Genomic DNA, 21,226 nt, shown 5'->3' on the forward strand with positions numbered 1-21,226 from the left:
TTATAGCATAGACCAGCAAATTGTAGCATCACGGCTACAATACAAAAGATCCCTTATAGTTTATCTTTATTTCCCTTGGAATCAACTCTTTCGCTGTAATTAATTTGTAACAAGCGCTATTAGGATGGATCAGGTATTCAATCCATTAGTATTTAATTTGAATCTTTCACGCATTGTATTTGGGATGTTCCATCTATATCATTTTGAATACGAACATTTGAGGTCTGATTTTCAAAGAGATAAAAATTAGTCCTGCTTACTAGATATTAATGTTGAAGTAATTATTTATTATTTTTATTTCTTATGTTTTGTTTTTTTAAACACAATTCAACCTACGCCGGTGAGAGAGATGATCAGAAACATTTGCCTAATGTTGTTAGCCAAGATTTGATCAAGCAAGTTTTATTTGATCTGTCTTACATTGTTTGTATACTGGAGGTGTTGAATGTAGAGAGGGAACATTTTCAGGCTGGAAAGGACAAATAAGTCCGCTACTGACTCGCCTAAAGTAGAAGTATGGTGAAACCGTATCATACTTCTGGGCTTAAAATCGGTGATTTGCCTATAGTGCTTCTAATCTTTATTTATTCCAATAGTATATTTAGGATTATTACTACAAATGGCACGGTTATTACAATTTGCATAGTTAATGTTTTTACTAGAAAGAGAACATATTTCAATATAGGTTCACGTTGCAGCTACTAGTTTGCGTCATGCCTGCCCGTAACAGTACTAGAAGTTATAGATTAGATTAGATTAGATTTTTATTCAGGGCGATCAACATCTAGGTTATTATAGGCTGGTCCTCTTTTGTGATTAAGTGAAGGTGAGTTAATTTGGAATGTATTATTCTTACTCTTGCAACAACCACTTCTTCTCTTCTGTTTCCCCTTATGGCACTTGTCCACTTTTGTGTATTTTTTTTACATTTCTCAATTTATTGGTGATTGGTACGGCAGCCCACATTGAATCCCAACTTTTTCGGATTCTGTTCCTTAAAAATGCCTTTATGTCTTTCGGCTCGTAAATTTGGAGTGGTGGAAAGTTCATTTTGCAGCCTCTTTAGCCGCTTTATCCGCTTCCTCATTTCCAGCTATTCCTGAGTGCCCCGGAGTCCAGAGAAAGGAAACACTTTTTTTATGATGTTTTACCTTGTCTATATAGTTATGAATTTTGTCTATCGTAGGTCCGCTTTGATTGAAATTTGATAGACTCTGGAGTGCTGACATTGAATCTGTACAAATGAGTATGTTTGAGTATTCACTTTCTATAGATAAATGAAGTGCTGTTGAAATCGCCTGAAGTTCAGCTGTAAATATTGTTGAGTATGTGGGTAATTTATATTTTTTGGGTGTCCCGTGTATTATTATTGCAAAACCAACATTTTCATTTTGTTTAGAGCCGTCAGTGTAAATTATGTCATAATTTGAATATTTTTGTATCTTCTTTAAGAATTTAATTTTATTTGAGTCGTGGTTCTGGCGTTTCATAGTTAGATCTATTTTGTAAGAATGGTATTTCCAAGGGGGCAATCTATAGATAGAATCAGCTTGGTTTGTAGGCATGCCATAAATCTCTCTTATGATTTCTCTCTGTCTTATGCCTAATGGAGCGTTCCGTGAAGGATTCATTTCATATTTTCTCATGCAACGAGGGTGAAATATATGGGGGTACGCAGGGTTTGTTGGTTGGAGTTTGATTTTGGTAATGTAACTGTCCATGAGTTCCTGCCTCCGAAAAATAAGTGGTGGTAAAGAAGCTTCAGCACAAAGACTTTCTATTGGGCTCGTCCTGAAAGCACCTGTGGCAAGTCTTATTCCAGTATGGTGAACGGAGTCTAAGAGTTGGAGACAGTTTGTTTTAGCTGATGAATAAACCTGACAGCCGTAGTCTATCTTGGATCTTACTATACTTGTGTAGACCATGAGCATCGACTTCCTATCAGCTCCCCAAGAAGTATTTGCTAATACTTTTAATAGTCTGAGCCTCTTAAAGCATTCTTCTCGCAAGTGCTTTATGTGATTTGACCATGTTAGTTTATGGTCCAATATCAGTCCGAGAAATTTGGTGCTGTCACAGAATGTTATAGAATTTCCATACATGAAAAGTTGAGGTACTGGGCTTGGAGTCCTCTTTCTTGAAAATAATACACCTCTGGTCTTTTCAATAGAGAATCGGAGATGTTTGCTTTCCGACCAAGCTTGTAGACTATTCAGTACATTCTGTAGTGCTCTTCTCATCCACTCGTGTCTCTTGAATCTTAGAAAGATCGTCAAATCGTCTACATAAAGGAATGCTTTTATTGACTTAGGTATTACAGTTGTTATAGAATTTATTGCTATTGCAAACAGTGTACAACTTAGAACACTTCCCTGTGGAATGCCGTTACTATTTCTTTACGACTTGAGGTCGATTCTCCAACTCTTACGCTAATATATCTTTTCTGTAGGAAGCTTTGAATAAACTTTGGCAACATTCCTCTGAACCCCCATTCATATAGCGTTTTTGTTATACTTTTCCGGTCTATAGTGTCATAGGCTTTTTCAATATCAAAAAATATACCTACTGCTTCTGATTGATCTATAAAAGTGTTGAGAATTTCGGCTTCCATTGTCACAAGCTGGTCTATAGTCGATCTGCTTTTCCTAAATCCACATTGTATTGGTGACAAGAGGTTCAATTTTTCAATGACCCACATCAGTCTTCTGTTAACCATTTTCTCCAGGAGTTTTGACAAACAGCTGGTAAGCGATATTGGCCGGTAACTGTTGGGTTGTAGCTTATTTTTGCCCGGTTTGAGTATAGGGATCACTATCGATTCTCTCCAAGCCTCAGGGTATGTGGATGTTTCCCAGATACTGTTGAATATTGCAAGAATCTCTTTATTAGTTTCATAAGGAAAGTGTTTTATCATAACGTTATGTACTTCATCTATTCTGGCTGAGGAGGATTGTATTTCAACTATTGCTGTTTGCAGTTCCCAGATTGTGAAGGGGCAATTATATTCCAGCTGAGAAGAGTTCTCTTGTGTTGTAGATGGTGTAAAATCTATTCCCTGTTCTTCTCGATTATGATTTTTATCCAGGTTAGAAATAGCTGCGAAATGGTCCACTAGAGTTTCAGCTATTATTTTAGGATTTTTAATCATTTCATTTTGAATTTTTAGTATCGGGGTCTCTATATTGTTATTACCGGCTATACTATGGATTTTTTGCCATACTTTTTTTATTGGGGTGTTACAGTTTATCGATTCTACGTATGAAGTCCAGGATCTTTTCTTTTTAATCTTTATAAGGTTTCTGACTATAGATTTTTGTTTTTTATATTTTATCAAGTTTTCTTTTGTAGGTTTTCGTTGAAAATCTTTTAGAGCTTTATTCTTTATACTAATGTTTTTCCGGCATTCATCATCAAACCATGGAGTATGATTTGTTTTAGGATCCCCCTTCGTTTTCGGTATTGTCTGAAGGGCTGACTGTATTATATTATGCGTAAAGTTCTCTATTGTTTTGTCTACACTTTCTGGTCGATGTGTTTTGAATTTTTTTATTTGTCCTACGAATTCCTCCCAATTAGCTTTTTCTATTATCCATCTAGGATGTTTTTTGGTTTTAGGTATTTCGGTGCTGAAACGTAATAGTGTAGGGAAATGGTCACTCCCATATTGGTCGTCACAGACACTCCAGGTAACTTGCGTACAAAGGTTAGGTGAGGTAAAAGTTAAGTCCATTGCTGATGTTGATCCGGATCTTGGGCAGATATATGTGGCTTCTCCTGTGTTGAGTAGAAGAGAATCTGTACTATCTATTATTCTTCTGATAATATTTCCCCTGGTATTGGGTGTTGCGGGGCTCCAAGTTTGATGCGATCCGTTCATATCTCCAAATACAATATAAGGAGGAGGAAGACTATTAATAAGTTGAATAAAAGCTGTTTCATTAATCCTCTCCGTGGGTGGTAAATATATGTTGCATATGGTTACTGTGAATCGTAATTTTACTTTTATGACTAAAGCTTGCAAAGGAGTTTGGATATCCAATTTTTCTGAATATAGGTCTTTTTTAACTGCAATAGCAATTCCTCCGTGTGCTATACCCTCTTCATCTATTTCTTTGTCTTTTCTGTGTATACAATAATCTCTGATTCTTAAATTTAGTTTAGGAGTTAGCTTTGTTTCCTGTAGACACAATAAGGTTGGGTTGTAGTCATTTAAAAGTATTTTCATTTCCTCATATTGAGTCCTGATTCCATTACAGTTCCAGCTAATGATTTTCATGTTGTCTAAGATATTTGGTCTGGACTATTGGGCTGATTGTTATTCATAGGTGTATCTCTTTTTTAAGTACTTTTTTGGGTTTTATTTAACGGATTCCGCCTTGGTAGTGGTGGAGTTTTAAATGTATCGGTGGTCGCCTGAGACTCGGTTACATTTGAAGTACTGACGTCTTGAGACGATAGGAGTGGGGGTAGAGTTTCCGTTCCACTGCGCGACCGTGACCTTGAAGCCCGTGGCGATGCTGGAGTGGGGGGAGGGGAGGGAGGAGGGAGAGGTATGGCACCCCCCTTCCATCCCTCTCCCTCCTCCCTCCCCGAGAGGAAGGGGGAGAGACTATGGGAGTGGGGGTCAAATTCAATTGGTTTTCGTTATTTTTTTCTAGTGTATAGTTCTCGTTGTTTATATTTTCTCCAAACTTAAATATTATATTTGTTTGAGTGCTTATATCTTTTTTTTCCGTAATATGTGAAATCTGTTTGGTTATATCAGCAAAGGTTTTTTCAAATTGTGTAGGGTTCTGCTCTTTGTATATTTTCCTGGCTTCACTTAAGGGTATTTTGTTAATTACCTGTATGGCTTTAATTTCTTTGTGCATTTTAAAAATTCGGCACGAGCGATCGAGTGCATTGTGTGAGCCATCACAATTTGCACATTTTGCCGGCAAGTTGCATTTAGCGCCCTCTTCGTGTTTTTCTCTACCGCATTGTATACATTTAGGTTTTTGCTTACATTGATTAGTTGGGTGGTTATATGATAAACAAGTGAAGCACCGTAACGGATTAGGTAGGTAGTTTTGGACTTTGACATTATGGAATCCTAATTTTATTGTGTCTGGAATCTTTGGGGTGGGGAAAGTAATAATATATGAGTTTGTCAGAATTTCATTATAATTTCTTTTAATTTTTATGCGTATTATATCTTTTATGACGTGCGATAATTCGTTTTTTATTTCTTCCATCTCCAAAAATTGTAGATCGTAACAACGAATTACCCCTCTACTGAAATTTAAAGTCCTGTGTGGAGACACTTTAATGGGAAACTGATCGCCAAAGTTCTCACAGTTGAGCAATTTTTCGGATTGTTTACCGTTATTTGTTTCAATGAGCAATGTTCCGTTTCTCAGTTTTTTAATATTTTTTAATTCTCCTGCATAACCGGAGAGAATTTATTAATAAGAAACGGTGAAACTCTTTTAAAGTCTTGCTCGTCTTTTCTTTCAACGATAAGAAATGTTGGGCTATTCGATGCATTTTCATTAGTTTCTGTTAACATTTTAAGACGGCCTCGCGGCCGTTTTCTTTCCTTATGGATGTTTAGGTCTATGGGGTCTCCCATAGAAAAAATAATAAAGATAAATATTGATATATAAAAAAAATATATATATTTAGGCTTAGCTGGTTGGATGATAGCAGAGCTAGTAGATCTCTCCTCTAATTCCAAACACTGACTCGGGAACCGACGTGAGAGTTAGTTACCCAAGGCACTATTGTTTAACACATCAAAAGAACGGTCTTGCTTCGAAGAAATCTAGAAGACAAATCTTAGACGTCGTAGACTGCAGTTGGCCAGTTTTCTCAGTAGTACACTAAACATACCCGGTAGCTTACACAAAACAATAGCTCTATTGTTCAAAAGATCAAACGAGACACCGCGATGTTAACTCTCTGACGTCTGGAACAGAACTCCTAGAAGTTATATAGAAAAATTGGTGCAGCTTTCCAGATTTTGATGCAATTTTTCTATTTCTTCTGAATTTATTTGTATGAAATTGTTAACTTAGGCTGACGAAGGGACGATAAAAAAACATTCACCTTACGCTGTTAGCTGAGATTTGATCGAGCAAGCTTCACTTAAGCAACCCTGTCGTTTATATGGTGGAAGGATAGGAAACGTCTTGGGGGTAGGAAAGCATTAATGAGTCCGCTGCTGATTTGGGTCATGAGTAGAAGTACGGTGGGGCCCTAGTGAGCTGTCCAAAATATTTAGCATTGTTTCTACTTGCTTATTTTTTATCACAAATGTTTTTACCATTTTTAAATTTCCTAATTGCGCACGTAATTGTTTTCAATTAAGCCTGTCATGTTTCGTTTAAACTCAATCTTTTCTGTCACCGTCATTATTTGAATTATTTACTTAAGGTGTGCTGGATCTGGTTCTTAGAAAGGCCCTAAATTCTTCCTAGTTGGCTGCTTGAATTCAGTTGTGAAGGGACAATAAAAACTATTATCCTAATTTTAATTTTTTTTTATGAACTCTTATGAATTGATGAATAGTCTATTTTAAGAACTTAAACATTAAAAAATACCTTTTAAAACATTATATGAATCCTATGCTTTATCACTGTGATGTATTCAAAGAATCCGATACATAAAATACCATACATAATTCCAGATGTATGGCAATTTCAAAAGTTCAACAAATATTGTGTTTATTTATGAAATCAAGTATCACGGTTTAAAATCCACTGAATAATTTTAAATTAGTCATCCTTTTGTAATTATTTTATTAAGATTTTTTTTTTTCAGACCAATATTATTTTTTGGCTTCGTCGCACGTTTCCACATTTTTACAAAACTCCAGGAATCTTGTATAATCTTCAAAATATGTTTTATATTTCTCGTTTCTATTTGTGCAGAGACTATGTAATCTGTAAACGGGCTGTAAAACTAATATTGAATGTGTTAAAGGTAAGTGTGGGCTTTTTTGTTTCTATATTTTAAATGAGTAGCTGATTTGTTACTGTATGTCCCATAATAGTCAATATTTTACAGTGATCTAGAATAAATACATTGATGAAGAACTACCTCAGTTTAATATTAAATGATAAAGCTCGCATGAGCGCATAATAAGTAATCATTTATGCCCTTCTCAGTGAGCATTGTTAGTTCCTTAAGACTGCCGGCAGTGATAGACATTAGTACAGATAAGAACTGAGCCCTTAGTAGCACGCCTAGGGGTAGGACTGTCCCGCTTCGTCCTTCAATACGCATATTAATATGTAAACTAACATTTTACTTTTTAAAAACTATTTTCTACATCGACTCAGCAGTATGAAATGAGATATACTACACTAATACAGAAGGGTAGTAGTTGAAAAACCCTACTCTGAACGAACAATAGTTCAGTAGTACAATAGTAGTGCCACGATTACCACGAGCATGACCATACTAAAACTTACTATCATCATCTATCAAGGTGCATCAAATGTGTAGAACAACAAAAATCCATTGAATGCAACAAACCAAAGCAAGCACTTCCTGTGTGTGCACTATGCCACAAAGAAGGGCACTCGGCTAACTACAAGGGGTACCAGACGTACAAAACACCCTATCTTCCAGAAAACAGGCAGGTCTGAGACAGGAAGAGAGAACTATAGACCACCCTTAAGAACTGTTAAACAAGGCGTGCCATTCCTAGAAATGACTGGGAATACAGAATCGGCATCTCTGGCTCCGCCATAATCGCAACATATATCCTATTATCCTCAACCCCTAGACTAACATCCTCATGCCTCTGTTCCTCAAGCCACATGCACTACTCATAAGCCTAATCACCCTCAGTCCTTCTTCCTCCTAACGCAAATGATCTCAAAAATCTCCTCGCTTCTATTCTATCCAAATTTAGATCCCTTATCACTCTGCTCATTTCGTTACTTATAAATCTTGTATCTAACCTTATCTCTCCGCCAAAAAACCCCTCAATGTTACCAATAAAACCCTGTATTTTCCCCTTAGGAATGTGAATGGTGTTCGAAATCACATTAACTAAGTAACAACCTTATTACATGATAAAAATATTGACGTAGCTTTAATAACTGAAACTCGACTTACCAGTAGACGACTAATCAATATACCTCAGTTCCAAATTTATGGAACGGAACAGCACAATGTTAGTACTGTTTTCATTATTCATCAATCCCTTTCACACCACGTAGTCCTTCTACAAGTCCAAAATTTCTTACAAACCACAGTTGTATCAATCCAAACTTCTCTCTTTACCAAAACACTTGTAGCGGGTTATTCCCACTTCTCAACCACAATTCCATTCTTTCCTTTATTTCCTTGGACACCATTTCCTTCTAGGTACAGACCTTAATGCAAAAAAACAACAATAGGGAGCCAGAACCACTAATTCCTGTGGACGATCACTCCTGTCTGCAATCAATTTCCTTCGTTGCAACATTTTATGTCCCGAATCGGTTACATACTGGCAAGCCGATCGTAATCGTAACCCTGACCTTCTGAACTTTTTGATACACAAAGGCTTAGGCCCTCGAAACACATCCCTTTCTCGCCTCGAAAAATTATCTTCAGACATTGTCCACTAATCCTAATTACCTCCATATCCCCAATTTCAGTATTACCTCCACCCTTATTTACAAGGGGCCTAGTAAACTGGAATTTCTCTCACCGAATCCTAACAGACCAAACCGATCTTAATGTTTCCCTGAAAATCTAGATGATGCAGTCCATTCCTTTACAACCCTTATCTAACAAGTTGTCTGGTCTGCCTCCCCACTCTATAATATCCCAAATAAATCCATGACAAAGTCTCTACCACATCGCTTCAAAAACCTCATCCAAACTGACGCACTAAACATCCTTTTGATCGTCGCTCATATTACTGTGAACTAGTCGTTCGACTATCGACCCCAGTCCTTCAACTCCTACCTCTCTACCTTTTATACTGAGGATAATTCTCTCTGGAACATAACCAAAAAAATCCAACAGATTTTCCATCCCCCCGACTGGATAATAGCACATGGGCCTCAGCAGATAAAGATAAAGCCGAAGAACTAGCCATTTACCTTTTTCACACATTCACTCCTCATTCTGAAATTCATCCTGACCAAACCAAAACAATTGAAGGATTCCTATCGTCGCCAATCCCTTTTTCCTTTCCTCGAAAAGCAGTCATCCCATCTGAGGTCAAATAATAAATACAGATGCTAATTCCTCGTAAATGTCCAGGGTATGATCTTCTCTCTCCTCAAATCCTTCGCCAACGTCCTGCCAAAGCCATAATATTCCTTACAAATCTTTGCAATTGTATCCTACAACCCACTTTCCTGTGGAAACACTCCATTATAATTCTCTTTCCAAAACCAAGAAAACCTCCTAATAATCATACACCCTATAGACCTATTAGCTTATTTCCAATCCATAGTTGAACCACAGAGTTTTCCTTCACACCGATTTGGATTCCACCCTAGGCACTCCACAGTCCAACTAGCCCTCATAGTCGTCGACTATGTCTCTTCAGCTCTTGAAAAGAAACAATACTGCTCGGAAACCTTTCCGTGCATGCCAGATTCCTTTTCTAGATCAAGTTCCTATTACCTCAAGCCTCATACCTTATCCTCCGCTCCTACCTCTCAAATAGTTCCTTTTCGTGTTGGCAGTGGGTGTGAGTACTCGAATATCTATACGATGGAGGCAGGGAGTTCCAAGGCCTTCGGTCATGTCCTCTACATCTTCTTCACTGCTGATATTCCTATCACTCCCGATACGTTCCTGGCAGCATTTGCTGACGACACAGCCATTCTATCCTCTCATCCTGATCCTGTAACAGTCTCATCCAATTTCCAAACACAACTCACCCAGATTTAGCTATGGAGCAATCAATGGCGGATAAAAGTCAATGAATCGAAATGCATCCCTATGACTTTTACCCTCCGCCTTAGCTTCTGTCCACTTGTTACTTTTAATAATATTCCTTTACCCAGACCTAACACAGTGCGATATCTTGGATTCATACTAGACCAAGGACTTACCTGGAACCAACATACTAGACTTAAAAGACAAGAGCTAAACAGACGATTCAGCCAACTTTCCCGACTACTCAGCACGACCTCTAATCTCTCAATAGAAAACAAACTACTAATTTAAAATACGTATCCCATCATTTCAATCCAAAATCCTTAGAATCATAGTTAATGCACCCTATTACGTTTCAAACAGAACACTACACAATGACCTTCATATCCCTTTTGACATATCAACCAAATACTCCATAAATTCCATATAAAGCTTCCTAAACATCCTAACTCTTTGGTTCAATCCTTATCCAGTTCCACCCATCCTTACAATCCACCTCGAAGGTTGAAACAGCAGTAGTCAAGAGTCACCTTTTGTAAAATAAAATCGACAATCGGAGTTCTGGCAATGGCCAGATGCTTTCTTCCCTCTGGTATATAGGCATGAATCGGGACAGTCCTCTCTCTTCCATCGGTGTAGTGAATGTGCGCATATCCTTCAGGAAGCGTGGACACAGGCAGACACAGAATGTGTGGACAAATACATCAAGTAAATTTGAGGAAATCATAATGGTATTGTATAAGCATGTAGAGAAACTACCCATTGGTAGCACTCTAAAAACATTTTTACAATATAAGGTCTCGAGGCCATCTTCTTTTCAGACGCCTCGGAGGATTGTCCGGAATAAAACAGGAAGCAAGATTAGAAACTAATGGGTTTGAGTGGTTAGGGGGATTCTAATGGAATTATTGATATTTGGTTCGGGCTAGATCGGTTACAAATGGAACATTAAGGTCTTTGTGGATGATTTTATTTGGAACAAAGTAGGGAGCATTTAGGATTTTACGAAGGATTTTGGATTGTAAGGATTGGATACGAGAGAAATCCAAAGGTTTAGTGGAGCCCCAAAGCTCAACGCCGTATGTCTAGATAGGCCTTATAATTGTCAAATAAATCAGTATTTTGTAATGAATTGGAAGTTTGGACCGTTTGTCTAGTAAGTGTAGTAAGTAGTCGAAATCGGCGTGCAGTTTCCTGTCTTTTCAGTCTTGTGTGAGGATTCTCGATCAGTTGTTTGTCCAGATGTAGTCCAAGGTAGCGGATCTGTTCAAAAAGGGTAAGGGCAACATTATTGAAGTATACTGTTGGGCAGTCAGTAGGTTTAGGACGTAGGGTAAAGGTAATTTGTAATTTAAGGTAAAGGTACACCATTCTTCGAGGGCTGTGATATAGGATTGAAGAGTTTGGGATGCAATTAAAGGGTTATTATTAACAGCGAGCACACATGTGTCATCGGCATATGTGGTGAGGAAAGTGTTAGGATTGGTTGAGATGTCTGCTGTATAGATTGTGTGATGGAATCGAGGATACTACCCTGAGGAACACCAGTGTACTGAAAGAAGAGGGATGAAGAGGAACCATTGTGGTTTACTTTAAATAATCTGTCAGTAAGAAATAAACGAATAATGAGAAAGTATGTAGGAGGTAGGAATTCACGGAGTTTGTAAAGCAGTCCCGGGTGTCAGACTCGATCAAAAGTATGTTCTACATCAAAAAAGGCTCCAACGCTGTACATTCCGCTCTCTAAGGAAGATGAGACAATGTTTACCACACGATGACATTGGTGGATAGTGGAATGAGAGGTTTGGAATCCAAATTGGTGATCTGGTATTATATGATTGGAATCAAGGATGTGGTATAAGCGTTTCAAAATGAGTTTTTCGAGGATTTTGCCCATGATAGGTTATACAGAGATAGGACGGTAGGAGGATGAGTATTCTGCTGGTTTATGGGGTATCATTTTGACTATACATAATTTCCATGGGTCAGGGAAATGTGAGGAACGGAGAATGGCGTTATATATGTAGGTAAGGAATAGGATGGCTTTTCTAGGAAGAAGTTTTAGGATATGGGATGTTAATTTTTAAACTTAACTTCCATGCGAGAAATAAGCATCACAAACTTTAAATCTGTTTATTGCCTGAGCATAGTCCTGTTTCTTCTGTTTTCACCTTTACCATCAATACCTGAGCCCTCCTAGGCGAGGAACCAGGCTCAATGATCCCCTCAGCGAGAAGCCCCTTAACCTCGTTCTGATGAACCGAGAGTATTCGTAATTAATGCTACAGGTTTCTATTCAAGAGTAAGTTGTAAAATGCTTGGCATGCCTGTTGAAAAAACTGTAAACTTTGAAAGGTGGTTTATTTCCTCCAAACGAGACCTCAATACCTAAATGCTCTTTTAGAATATAGTGGCCCAGGGCAACGCCAGAGCAAAGCTCGTGGAGTATAAAGAACTTTCTTTAGGATAATAGTGGCCCTTGACTACGATTTCCAACAGACAGTAACCTCTTTAGGGTATTTGAAAGACACAAAAACCATAGACATATTAACACTTGTTGGGTAAATCTTAATACCTCTATGTTGAACTATGGCCTTACTAATAAAGGTTTTGGAACTTCTATTAGGGCATCCGTCGTTAAGCCAATCAATAAGATGCAAAATATTATAATAATAATGATAAAGAAGTTAACAATTTCCATAGAGATATTCAATATAATCTATCATATCACTACTCCCCACTTATTGGATATAACAAATCCTAATCTGACTAGTCTAGTAGTGCTGCCTTTCTTTATGAATAAGACAAGTTTAGTGAGCAAGACAAGCAAAGTTGAGCTGCATTATTAAATTATAGTAGCGATATGTATTCCATAGTAATGTGAGTTATTTATTAATATCATTTAGCCAAGTAGCCGATTGAATGAATTTGCAAAAAAAATATGGATCTGACACAATCATATTTGTTGTATTGTATTTGTAGTCCCTAATGTATTTCCGTCATCGTTCCTTCAATTAAAACTTAGACAATTTCCCTTCTAGGAAGCTAGAGAATCTCAATTTCAGTCCGTTTTCATACATAAAACGATCGAGATAACTTTTTTTTTTTTTATTTATTTCATGTGATTTACAACTGTACAAATAATAAATACAATAAATAAATATGTTGTATGTTTCATATACACTTGATAATCTTGATCCTCACCACTTGGGAAGGAACTACCCATTAGTGGTACATCAAACATTATATTTAAATTAGAAGGTCCCGTGGCCATCTTCTTTTCAGACACCTCGGAGGATTATCAGGGATTGTTAAGGATGAAAGATTAAGAATTAATGGGTTAGGATGGTTAAGGAGTTTGAAATGGAAGGATTGATATTTGGGCCAAATCTGCAACGAATGGGATGTTAAGGCTTTGTGAATGAGTTTATTTGTAACGTAATAAGGAGCATCAAGGATTTTACGTAGGATTTTGGATTGTAAGGATTGGATGCGGGAGGAATTAGATGGTTTGGTGGAGCCCCAGAGCTCAATTCCATATGTCCAAATTGGTTTGATTATCGTAATGTTTACTAATTTTTTGTAATGAATGTGAAGTTAAGAGCGTTTGTCAAGTAAGTGTTGTAGCAATCGGAATCTACGATCAGTTTCTTGTCGTTTCAGTCTTGTGTGTGGATTCCAAGTAAGTCTCTTGTCAAAATAGAGTTCTAAGTATCGAATCTGTTCAACAGGCGTTAGTGGAGTATTTAGAAAAGATACTGGAGGACAGGAGGGTAGAGCTTTACGACGGAGAGTGAAGGTAATCTGATGGGATTTGTCAGGATTTATTTTGATTCTCCAGTTTTGACACCATTCTTCAATAGAATTATGTGTGTCCGTAGTGTTTGTGATGCATTAGTTGGGTCGTTGTTTACAGACAGTATAAATGTTTCATCAGCGTATGTTGTTAGGACTGTGTTAAGGTGAGTTGGGATGTCAGCTGTATAAACCGTATAAAGAATGGGACCTAAGATACTACCTTAAGGAACACCGGTATGGTTATGATTTACTTTAAAGGTTCTATCAGTGAGGTAGGAGCGGATTATAAGGAAATATGTTGGGGGTAGGAATTGACGAAGTTTATAGAGCAGACCTTGATGCCAGACTCGATCAAAAGCTTGTTCAACATCGAGGAAGACCCCAGTGCAGTACATACCGCGCTCCAATGTGGAGGATGACATCAACCACTCGATGACTCTGTTGTATGGTAGAATGAGACGTTCTAAATCCAAACTGGTGGTCAGGAATATTCTAGTGGCTTGAAGGGTTTGGGAAACATTTTTATTATAGATGTTTTCCAAGGATCGGGGAAATAGGTGGATCGGAGTGTAGCATTATAGATATAGGTAAGGAATAGGATGGCTTTACGAGGGAGCTGTTTCAGAATGTATGCTGTGATAATATCGTGGCAAGGAGCTTTTTTAGAAGGTAATTGGTGGACGATGTTCATTATTTCTGAGGGATGAAAGGCATTAGGAGGAAGGGTAATTTGGAGTGGAATTGTAATCTCTGCTTCAACATATTCAGCATGAGTTGGATTAAGGATATAAGGAGGGGATTAAAAGTTTTGAAGTGGTTTTCGCCAAACATTTGAGTTTTTTCTTCATCTGATCGTGTCCAAGTTTTATTTTCAGTGAGAAGTGGATGGTTGAAGGATTTTTATTTTAGTAGCTTTTTAGTAGTTCTCCATAATGATTTGTCAGTGGTATTTAAGTTTTCTGTTAAGTTCTGGAAATTTTGTATTATGTGTTTTCTAATTTCTGCTTTTAGTCTGTTAGTCAATGTATTGTAATGAGTTTTGTCGGAAGGATATCTTGTTCTGTGTCACCTCGCTTTTCTGGCGTTTTTCTGTTAATAATGCTTGTATGTGACGAGTTAAGTTTTTTTCTCTAAATTTTTTTATGTTCATTGGTGAAGCATTGTTAGTGATAGTAGTTCTTGTAGATCTAGAAAGTATTTCGATAGCAGAGTCGATCTGTTCTTTTGGTTCTTAGTGGAATTTTTAAGTCAATTTTCTAGATCAGTCCGAAAGTTTTTCCAGTTTACCTGTCCAGTAACCATTGAAGGGGGAGAGGGTCTAGGAATAGGATTTGAAGTGGAACCGGGCTATGATCTGAAGAGAGGTCATCTAAAGATTGAATTGTGGATTGTGAGGTGGGTATTTGGGAAGTAACAAATATATCAAGGATATCGGGACGTTTTTAAGGGATGTAGGCCAATAAGTAAGATTTTTAGGAGAGAGGATGGAATAACTATTAGATGTTGTGACTCGGGAAAGAGTCCTACCACGAGTATTGGACGTTCTGCATCCCCACCGTTGATCTTTGGCGTTGTAATCTCCTCCAGCAATAAATCGCGGACAAAAAGACCATAATAAGGATTCAAGATGGCTATGGGAAAGGGAATTACCTGGAGAACAATATACATCTGAAAGTGTAATGTTAAACGGGTGAGAGTATAAGCTGACGGATGTTGATTGAATAATAGCAGACGGAGTGGAAGGAATAAGGGAGTGAGGTAAAGATTTATTAATAAGGATACAAGAAGCTGCGTGAGAAGTGTTATCAGGGTGATCTGTTCTGTACGTAATGTAGGTGCGTATGTAGAAGTAAGTATGCTTTGTGAAATGGGTTTCAGTCAGTAGTGCTATGTCGATAAAATGTTCATGTAGGAATATGTCAAGTTCGTCTCGGTTGTTATGTAGTCCATTTGCATTCCATAAAAGTATATTTAAGGTGCTCTTGTTTATCTAGGTAAATTGAACGGGATTTCTGTCTGGTTATGAGTGAGATAAGAGGCTTGATTGTGTCTTGAAGATCACGAAGGAAGGAGGAAAAGATAGATGCTATTTCAGGTACATTTTTGCTGTTTTGGGAATAGAAGGTTTGATCATGGACATGAGTGTATGTTGGTCTAGGTAGGGATTGAACTCTTCATTGGGGTTGTTGAATCGGATCCTCGGTTACTGGAGGTTCGGGGAAAAGATTGACCGAAGAGGAAGTTTGGGATAGGGGAGGAAGTTTAGGATTGACCTGTGTAGGAATTTGCACATTTTTGGAAGGAAAGTCATTTTTAGGTGATTTAGTCTGCGGATGGGAGCTTAGGGACTGATACAGTGAAGTCTGAGGGAGAGAAACAGGGGACTGAGGCTGAGAGTGGGATGTCAGAGGGAGAGGATGGGAAGCTTGAGGCGCCTAAACTCGACGAGTTACTTCTGCATATTTAATAATAGGCCGTCTTCTGGAGTTGATGGGTTGTTGGAAGCGATTGTCGACTGGGGTACGATATTCCACGTCACTCGTCGATGGGCCAGCAAGTCTTCTCCTAGAACCACTTTGTTTTGATTGAACACTTTTAATGCAGAATTAGTGGTTTTTTGGCGTTGCATATTTTTGTATATTTCGCAACCTTCGTAGTTAGCAGGATGACCTTCTTTCCCACAGAGTACGCACTTAGTTGGAGTCTCTTGAGTCTTCTGACAGGTGTCAGATGGATGTGCGCCTGTACATTTGACACATCAGGCTTGATGGTGGCAGTAGGCTTTTGTGTGGCCAAGATTCTGACAGTTACTGCATTCGACAATATCAGCCCTGTGTCGGGGTTCCTCAAAACGTACACAAGAGTATACCAGCCTCGAAATTTTAAAAATGTCTGCATTATTGAAAGCTGGTTCCAAATCAATGAAAAATAGAGGGATGCAATATTGTTTCGTTGGGTGTACCACATACCGTCTTTATGTTTACTAACTACTTTTTTCAGTATTCAATATTTATATTTATTTATTTTTTCTTTCTTTCTCTCTTCTATCACTATGTTGGGCATGGAAACGGATGCAAAAACTGCCTTCTCTGAAATAAGTGAAACTGATTCTCAGTACTTAACAAGGCACCCGGTTCCGCTGGGAACTCGCCAAACAAGAAAAAAAATAAAAAAGGTAAACAAACAAAGTCTACACCTGAAATCCGCAGTACACCTGTAGCAAAAAATGAAAATACCAATACGTCTGCACCAACCATATCTAATGATACCAGCTTCCCTAACGTATCACCTCTCATTAATGCTACTCCTGAATCTTCCGCCAACCGTTCATTTACCGAGCCTGTTCCACCCCCAATTTTCGTCAACAATTTACAGGATTTCTTGGTGTTTGGAAAAGAAATCTCAGAGGTGATTGGGCAACCGAATTTTAAGTGCTATTCCAATACTGAAGATACCAAGATTACAACATCAAATAAAGACCACTACAAGAGCCGAGGCAAGATTAGGCATCGACTTGGAACCAGACATCAACATCGACTTCCAACATTGCAGAAATTTTTCAAATTTCGAGACTGGTATACTCTTGTGTACGTTTTGAGATAACTTTTAAAATAGTAATGTATATAATATTTTGTGAGATTCCAGAATAATTTACAAAAATTAGGTTATTAGATTTCTAAAATTTAAATATTTAGTTTTGAAAAGTGATCCAGAAGAAGCTATTTGGCCCACAAATTCAGGTAATGAGACTCCTTAAAACATTTTTTGTATGCAATCTTTACTTCCTCACATACAGAGGGTGGGAAGCTTTATAGTGGTGCAGGAAATGAGAAAAATATTTGTCAATATCATTGAACAAGAGGTCAAATTTGTGGCGGATAAAGCGCACTGTTAATCCGATTTTGATGGAATATTCAGGAATTGTGCGGGTTGGTGTCTGTAACTAGTCCGGTACTGATTTTATCGGGCACCCTCTATTTTTGCTTACGCATTCGTAATAGTACTTACTAAGCATATTTTAAACACGATAACTCCCATTGATTTTACTCTAAAATGACAAATATAATTTAAAAAAGAAAACGATTATTTCTTAAGCCCAGAAGAAACGGTGAGGATGTATTTAACAGATTTTTTAATAAAATGTTTTGTTAGTTTAATCTTGTTAATGATCAATCGAATTAAATAATGATGTTAATAATAAACGTGGGTATGGCAAGATACATGACTTTCACCATTTTTCTTTTAAAATGAGAAGCCATTTAAATAATAAGACTGTACTGCGCCAAAGCGGGATATTGGTTTATTTTCAATTGAGTTATGTTTGTAATGGTTACCCTTTGAATCAAAACAATTGATTGGAGCGATAACACTACACTTTATTAGCCATTTAAAGTTAGACATAAAATAATCAATAATGTTTGTTTTATAATATTTTAATGCTCAAGTTTCTGCCTTACTATCTAAACTAATTTTTTTTTAGATTCAGAATTTATTCATATAAAAATCTTGTTTCTTTTTTTCAGAACGTTAAATTAGCAGAGCAGCTTAGAATCTACGCATGTTGTACTTTTGCATGTCTTCTTTTTGCGAATAAGAGATATCGAAAAGTACGCTATCGTACAAAAGAAGGTTGTGTTTTGAAAACGCTATCCCTATCAATGTTTCAGCAACAGCCAATGCCTGTGAGCCAAATCTCTCTTCGTAAGACGAGGACACACTCTTTTATCAAAGCAGAGGAAGTCGAGACGAAGACGAAGGAAGATGAAGGCGATACTATGCGCACGTTAGACCAATGGCTTAATAGTGACATATTTATGTGCCCAAGCCAACGTCAACATAATTACCCCTATCATTTAATGTTATGCTATATGTTAGTACTGTTCATAAGGAGGCGTCCTTACCAAGCAACCTTGTTTATATCCCAATACTTTGATAAATGGTTAGTAACCTTACTTCATTGACTTTGAATATAAAACAGAAATACATAAAATTATTGATTGTCACACTTAGCAAAGAGTGGTATGGTGGCAGTGATAATGTACAAAAACCATTAACCACTCTTTATCCCGAAATGAACTTTATTATAATATATTTCGACTCAGAAAAACGTGAAAATGGTATAATCATGAATAAATACTGTAGAGTTATAGTAATACTCTATGTATTATATTAATAGTAATAATATAGTATCTAATAATATTATTAGTAATAGACAAATATAATGTATAATAAAGATAATAATATGGTAATAATAAAATATATTATAGTTAATAATATTGCAATGTTATAATATTATTTTATGATTTTCCCTGCATTATACAATTTCTTTATTCAGAATTTGAATCGCGATTGAATTCATCAGAAGGTAAAGGTACACTCAAATCAATGTCTATTCGTTTGCTAATGTTACATTATATAAGGTATATATTCATCAATTCATGAACTAATTTTACATTATTTTCTGTATAAATCAAGTCCTTGGGTCAGAGATGAGTATGGTCATAATACCTTTATATGAAAATTAAAAAAAAAAAAAAATGTAAACAGGCGAATTTCAATAAATAAAATTTCCCCCGATAGATTTTACTTACTTGTAGAGAACTTGGCGTTCTGAAATATAGGGAAGGAGCTTTTGCAGCTTTTTTAGTTTTGGTTCATATAAACTGTGAATTAAAAAGAAATGTGAGACCTAGTGAAAAACAAAGTACTTAGCCTTAATCAATTATTAGCTGTCAAATAAGGAATAGTTATTGAAGGGGTAATTCATAATGTTTGTCTAATGACTTTTTTTTTCTATTTATTTATTTCAATTTACAACTTTATTTACAAAAAAATACATTATGTAAATGTAGTTGGAGTGCCCAGTGGTAGTGATAATATTTTTACATTAGAAGGTCTCGAGACCATTTTCTTTTCAGGCGCCTCTGAGTACTTTCAGGAATAGAAGAAACAAGATTAGAAACTAGAGAATGTAGAGAGTTTATAATGGAAGGATTTATATCTGGTTTGGGCTAGATCGGTTACAAATAGAACATTAAAGTCTTTGTGGAGGATTTTATTTGTGACAAAGTAGGGAGCTTTAAGGATTTTACGAATGATTTTGGACTGTAAGGATTGAATCCGAGAGGAATTCGAAGGTATAATGGAGCCCCAAAGTTCAACTCCGTTTGTCCAGATAGGCCATATAATTGTCAAGTAAATCAGTTCTTTTGTAATGAACTGAAAGGTTGGACCGTTTGTCTAGTAAGAGCTGTAATAGTCGAAATCGACGTGCAGTTTTCAGTCTTGTGTGAGGATTTCAGGCTAGTCGTTTGTCCAGATGTAGATCTGTTCTAAAGGGGTAAGGGTAACATTAATAAAGTACACTGTAGAGCAGTCAGTAGGTTTACCGTAGGGTACTGGTAATTTGATGGGATTTATTTTAATCCTCCAATTACGACACCAATCATCGAGGGATGTGATGTGGGATTGGAAAGTTTTGGATGCAATTAAAGGGTTATTATTAACAGCGAGCTCACATGTGTCATCGACATACATGGTGAGGATCGTGTTAGGATTGGTTGGGTCGTCTACAGTATAGATTGTGTAGAGGATGGGACCGAGCATACTACCCTGAGGAACACCAGCGGACTTAAAGAAGAGGAATGAATAAAAACCATTGTGGTTTACTTTGAATAATCTTTCGGTGATAAAGGAGCGGATAGTGAGAAAGTATGTAGAAGGTAGGAATTCACGGAGTTCGTAAAGTAGTCCCGGGTGCCAGACTCGATCAAAAGCCTGTTCGACATCCAAAAATACTCCGGCAGTACATTCCGCGCTTCAAAGAAGACGAGACAACGCCCTCCGGACGATGACATTGCTGGATAGAGGAATGAGATGTTCGGAATTTAAATTGATGATCTGGTATTATATGATTGGAATCAAGGATGGGGTATAAGCTTTCAAAATGAGTTTTTCGAGGACTTGCTCATGATAGGTGATAGAGAGATAGGTTGAGAAGTCTGAGGCGCCTGACGTCAAGTCTGTCTGACAAACATCCTGGTTATCTTGATGGACTCTCACCTGGACTCTCTCCCCCACTTGAAAAAACTCACAAGTTGCCTTAATAAACGCTAAATACATAATTTAAACCTAATAATAGAACAAGTTAGAATGAAAAAGAAATTATTTACAAAAAACCAAAACACAGCATGAAAGAGACAATATTTACAAAAATCAATAACAATCTTAAAATAAAACAATAAATAGAATAAGTAACTAAATTTTCTGTAATACAATCTAGTAAGAGAACACTTCAGTTTTTATATTGTCATTGCCGAAAGTTTTAATTCTTCAATGTGGACTGTTTTCCTCTTTTTGGGTTCTCTGACACTTTCTATCGTAACAATGTTATGTTCCCTTATAATAATCACCATGAAGGGACCCTCGTATCGCTGCATCTCTTTACCCCTGTTAGATCCCAACTTCCTATATACGATCGTCCCGATTTTGATTGCTCCCATCCTATCTGTGACCTTTAAATTCTCCCGAGTTACCCTCCTGGATTTTTCCTTTT

General features: G+C 37.0%; 1 long non-coding RNA gene across 1 annotated transcript in view; it reads left to right on the forward strand.

Annotated features, from left to right (window-relative positions):
• Window positions 1–18,605, forward strand: part of LOC136797124 (uncharacterized) — a 33,015-nt gene extending 14,410 nt beyond the window's left edge. The window contains exons 2-3 of the long non-coding RNA XR_010844958.1: window positions 6,802–6,963; window positions 18,195–18,605. This is a non-coding gene — a long non-coding RNA (uncharacterized lncRNA). The remainder of the gene's footprint in view (window positions 1–6,801; window positions 6,964–18,194) is intronic.
• Window positions 18,606–21,226: the final 2,621 nt, after the last annotated feature.

The sequence above is a fragment of the Halyomorpha halys genome, unplaced genomic scaffold, assembly GCF_000696795.3.
Source record: "Halyomorpha halys isolate HHAL.00 unplaced genomic scaffold, Hhal_1.1 Scaffold1071.1, whole genome shotgun sequence".
Taxonomy (NCBI): Eukaryota; Metazoa; Arthropoda; class Insecta; order Hemiptera; family Pentatomidae; genus Halyomorpha; species Halyomorpha halys.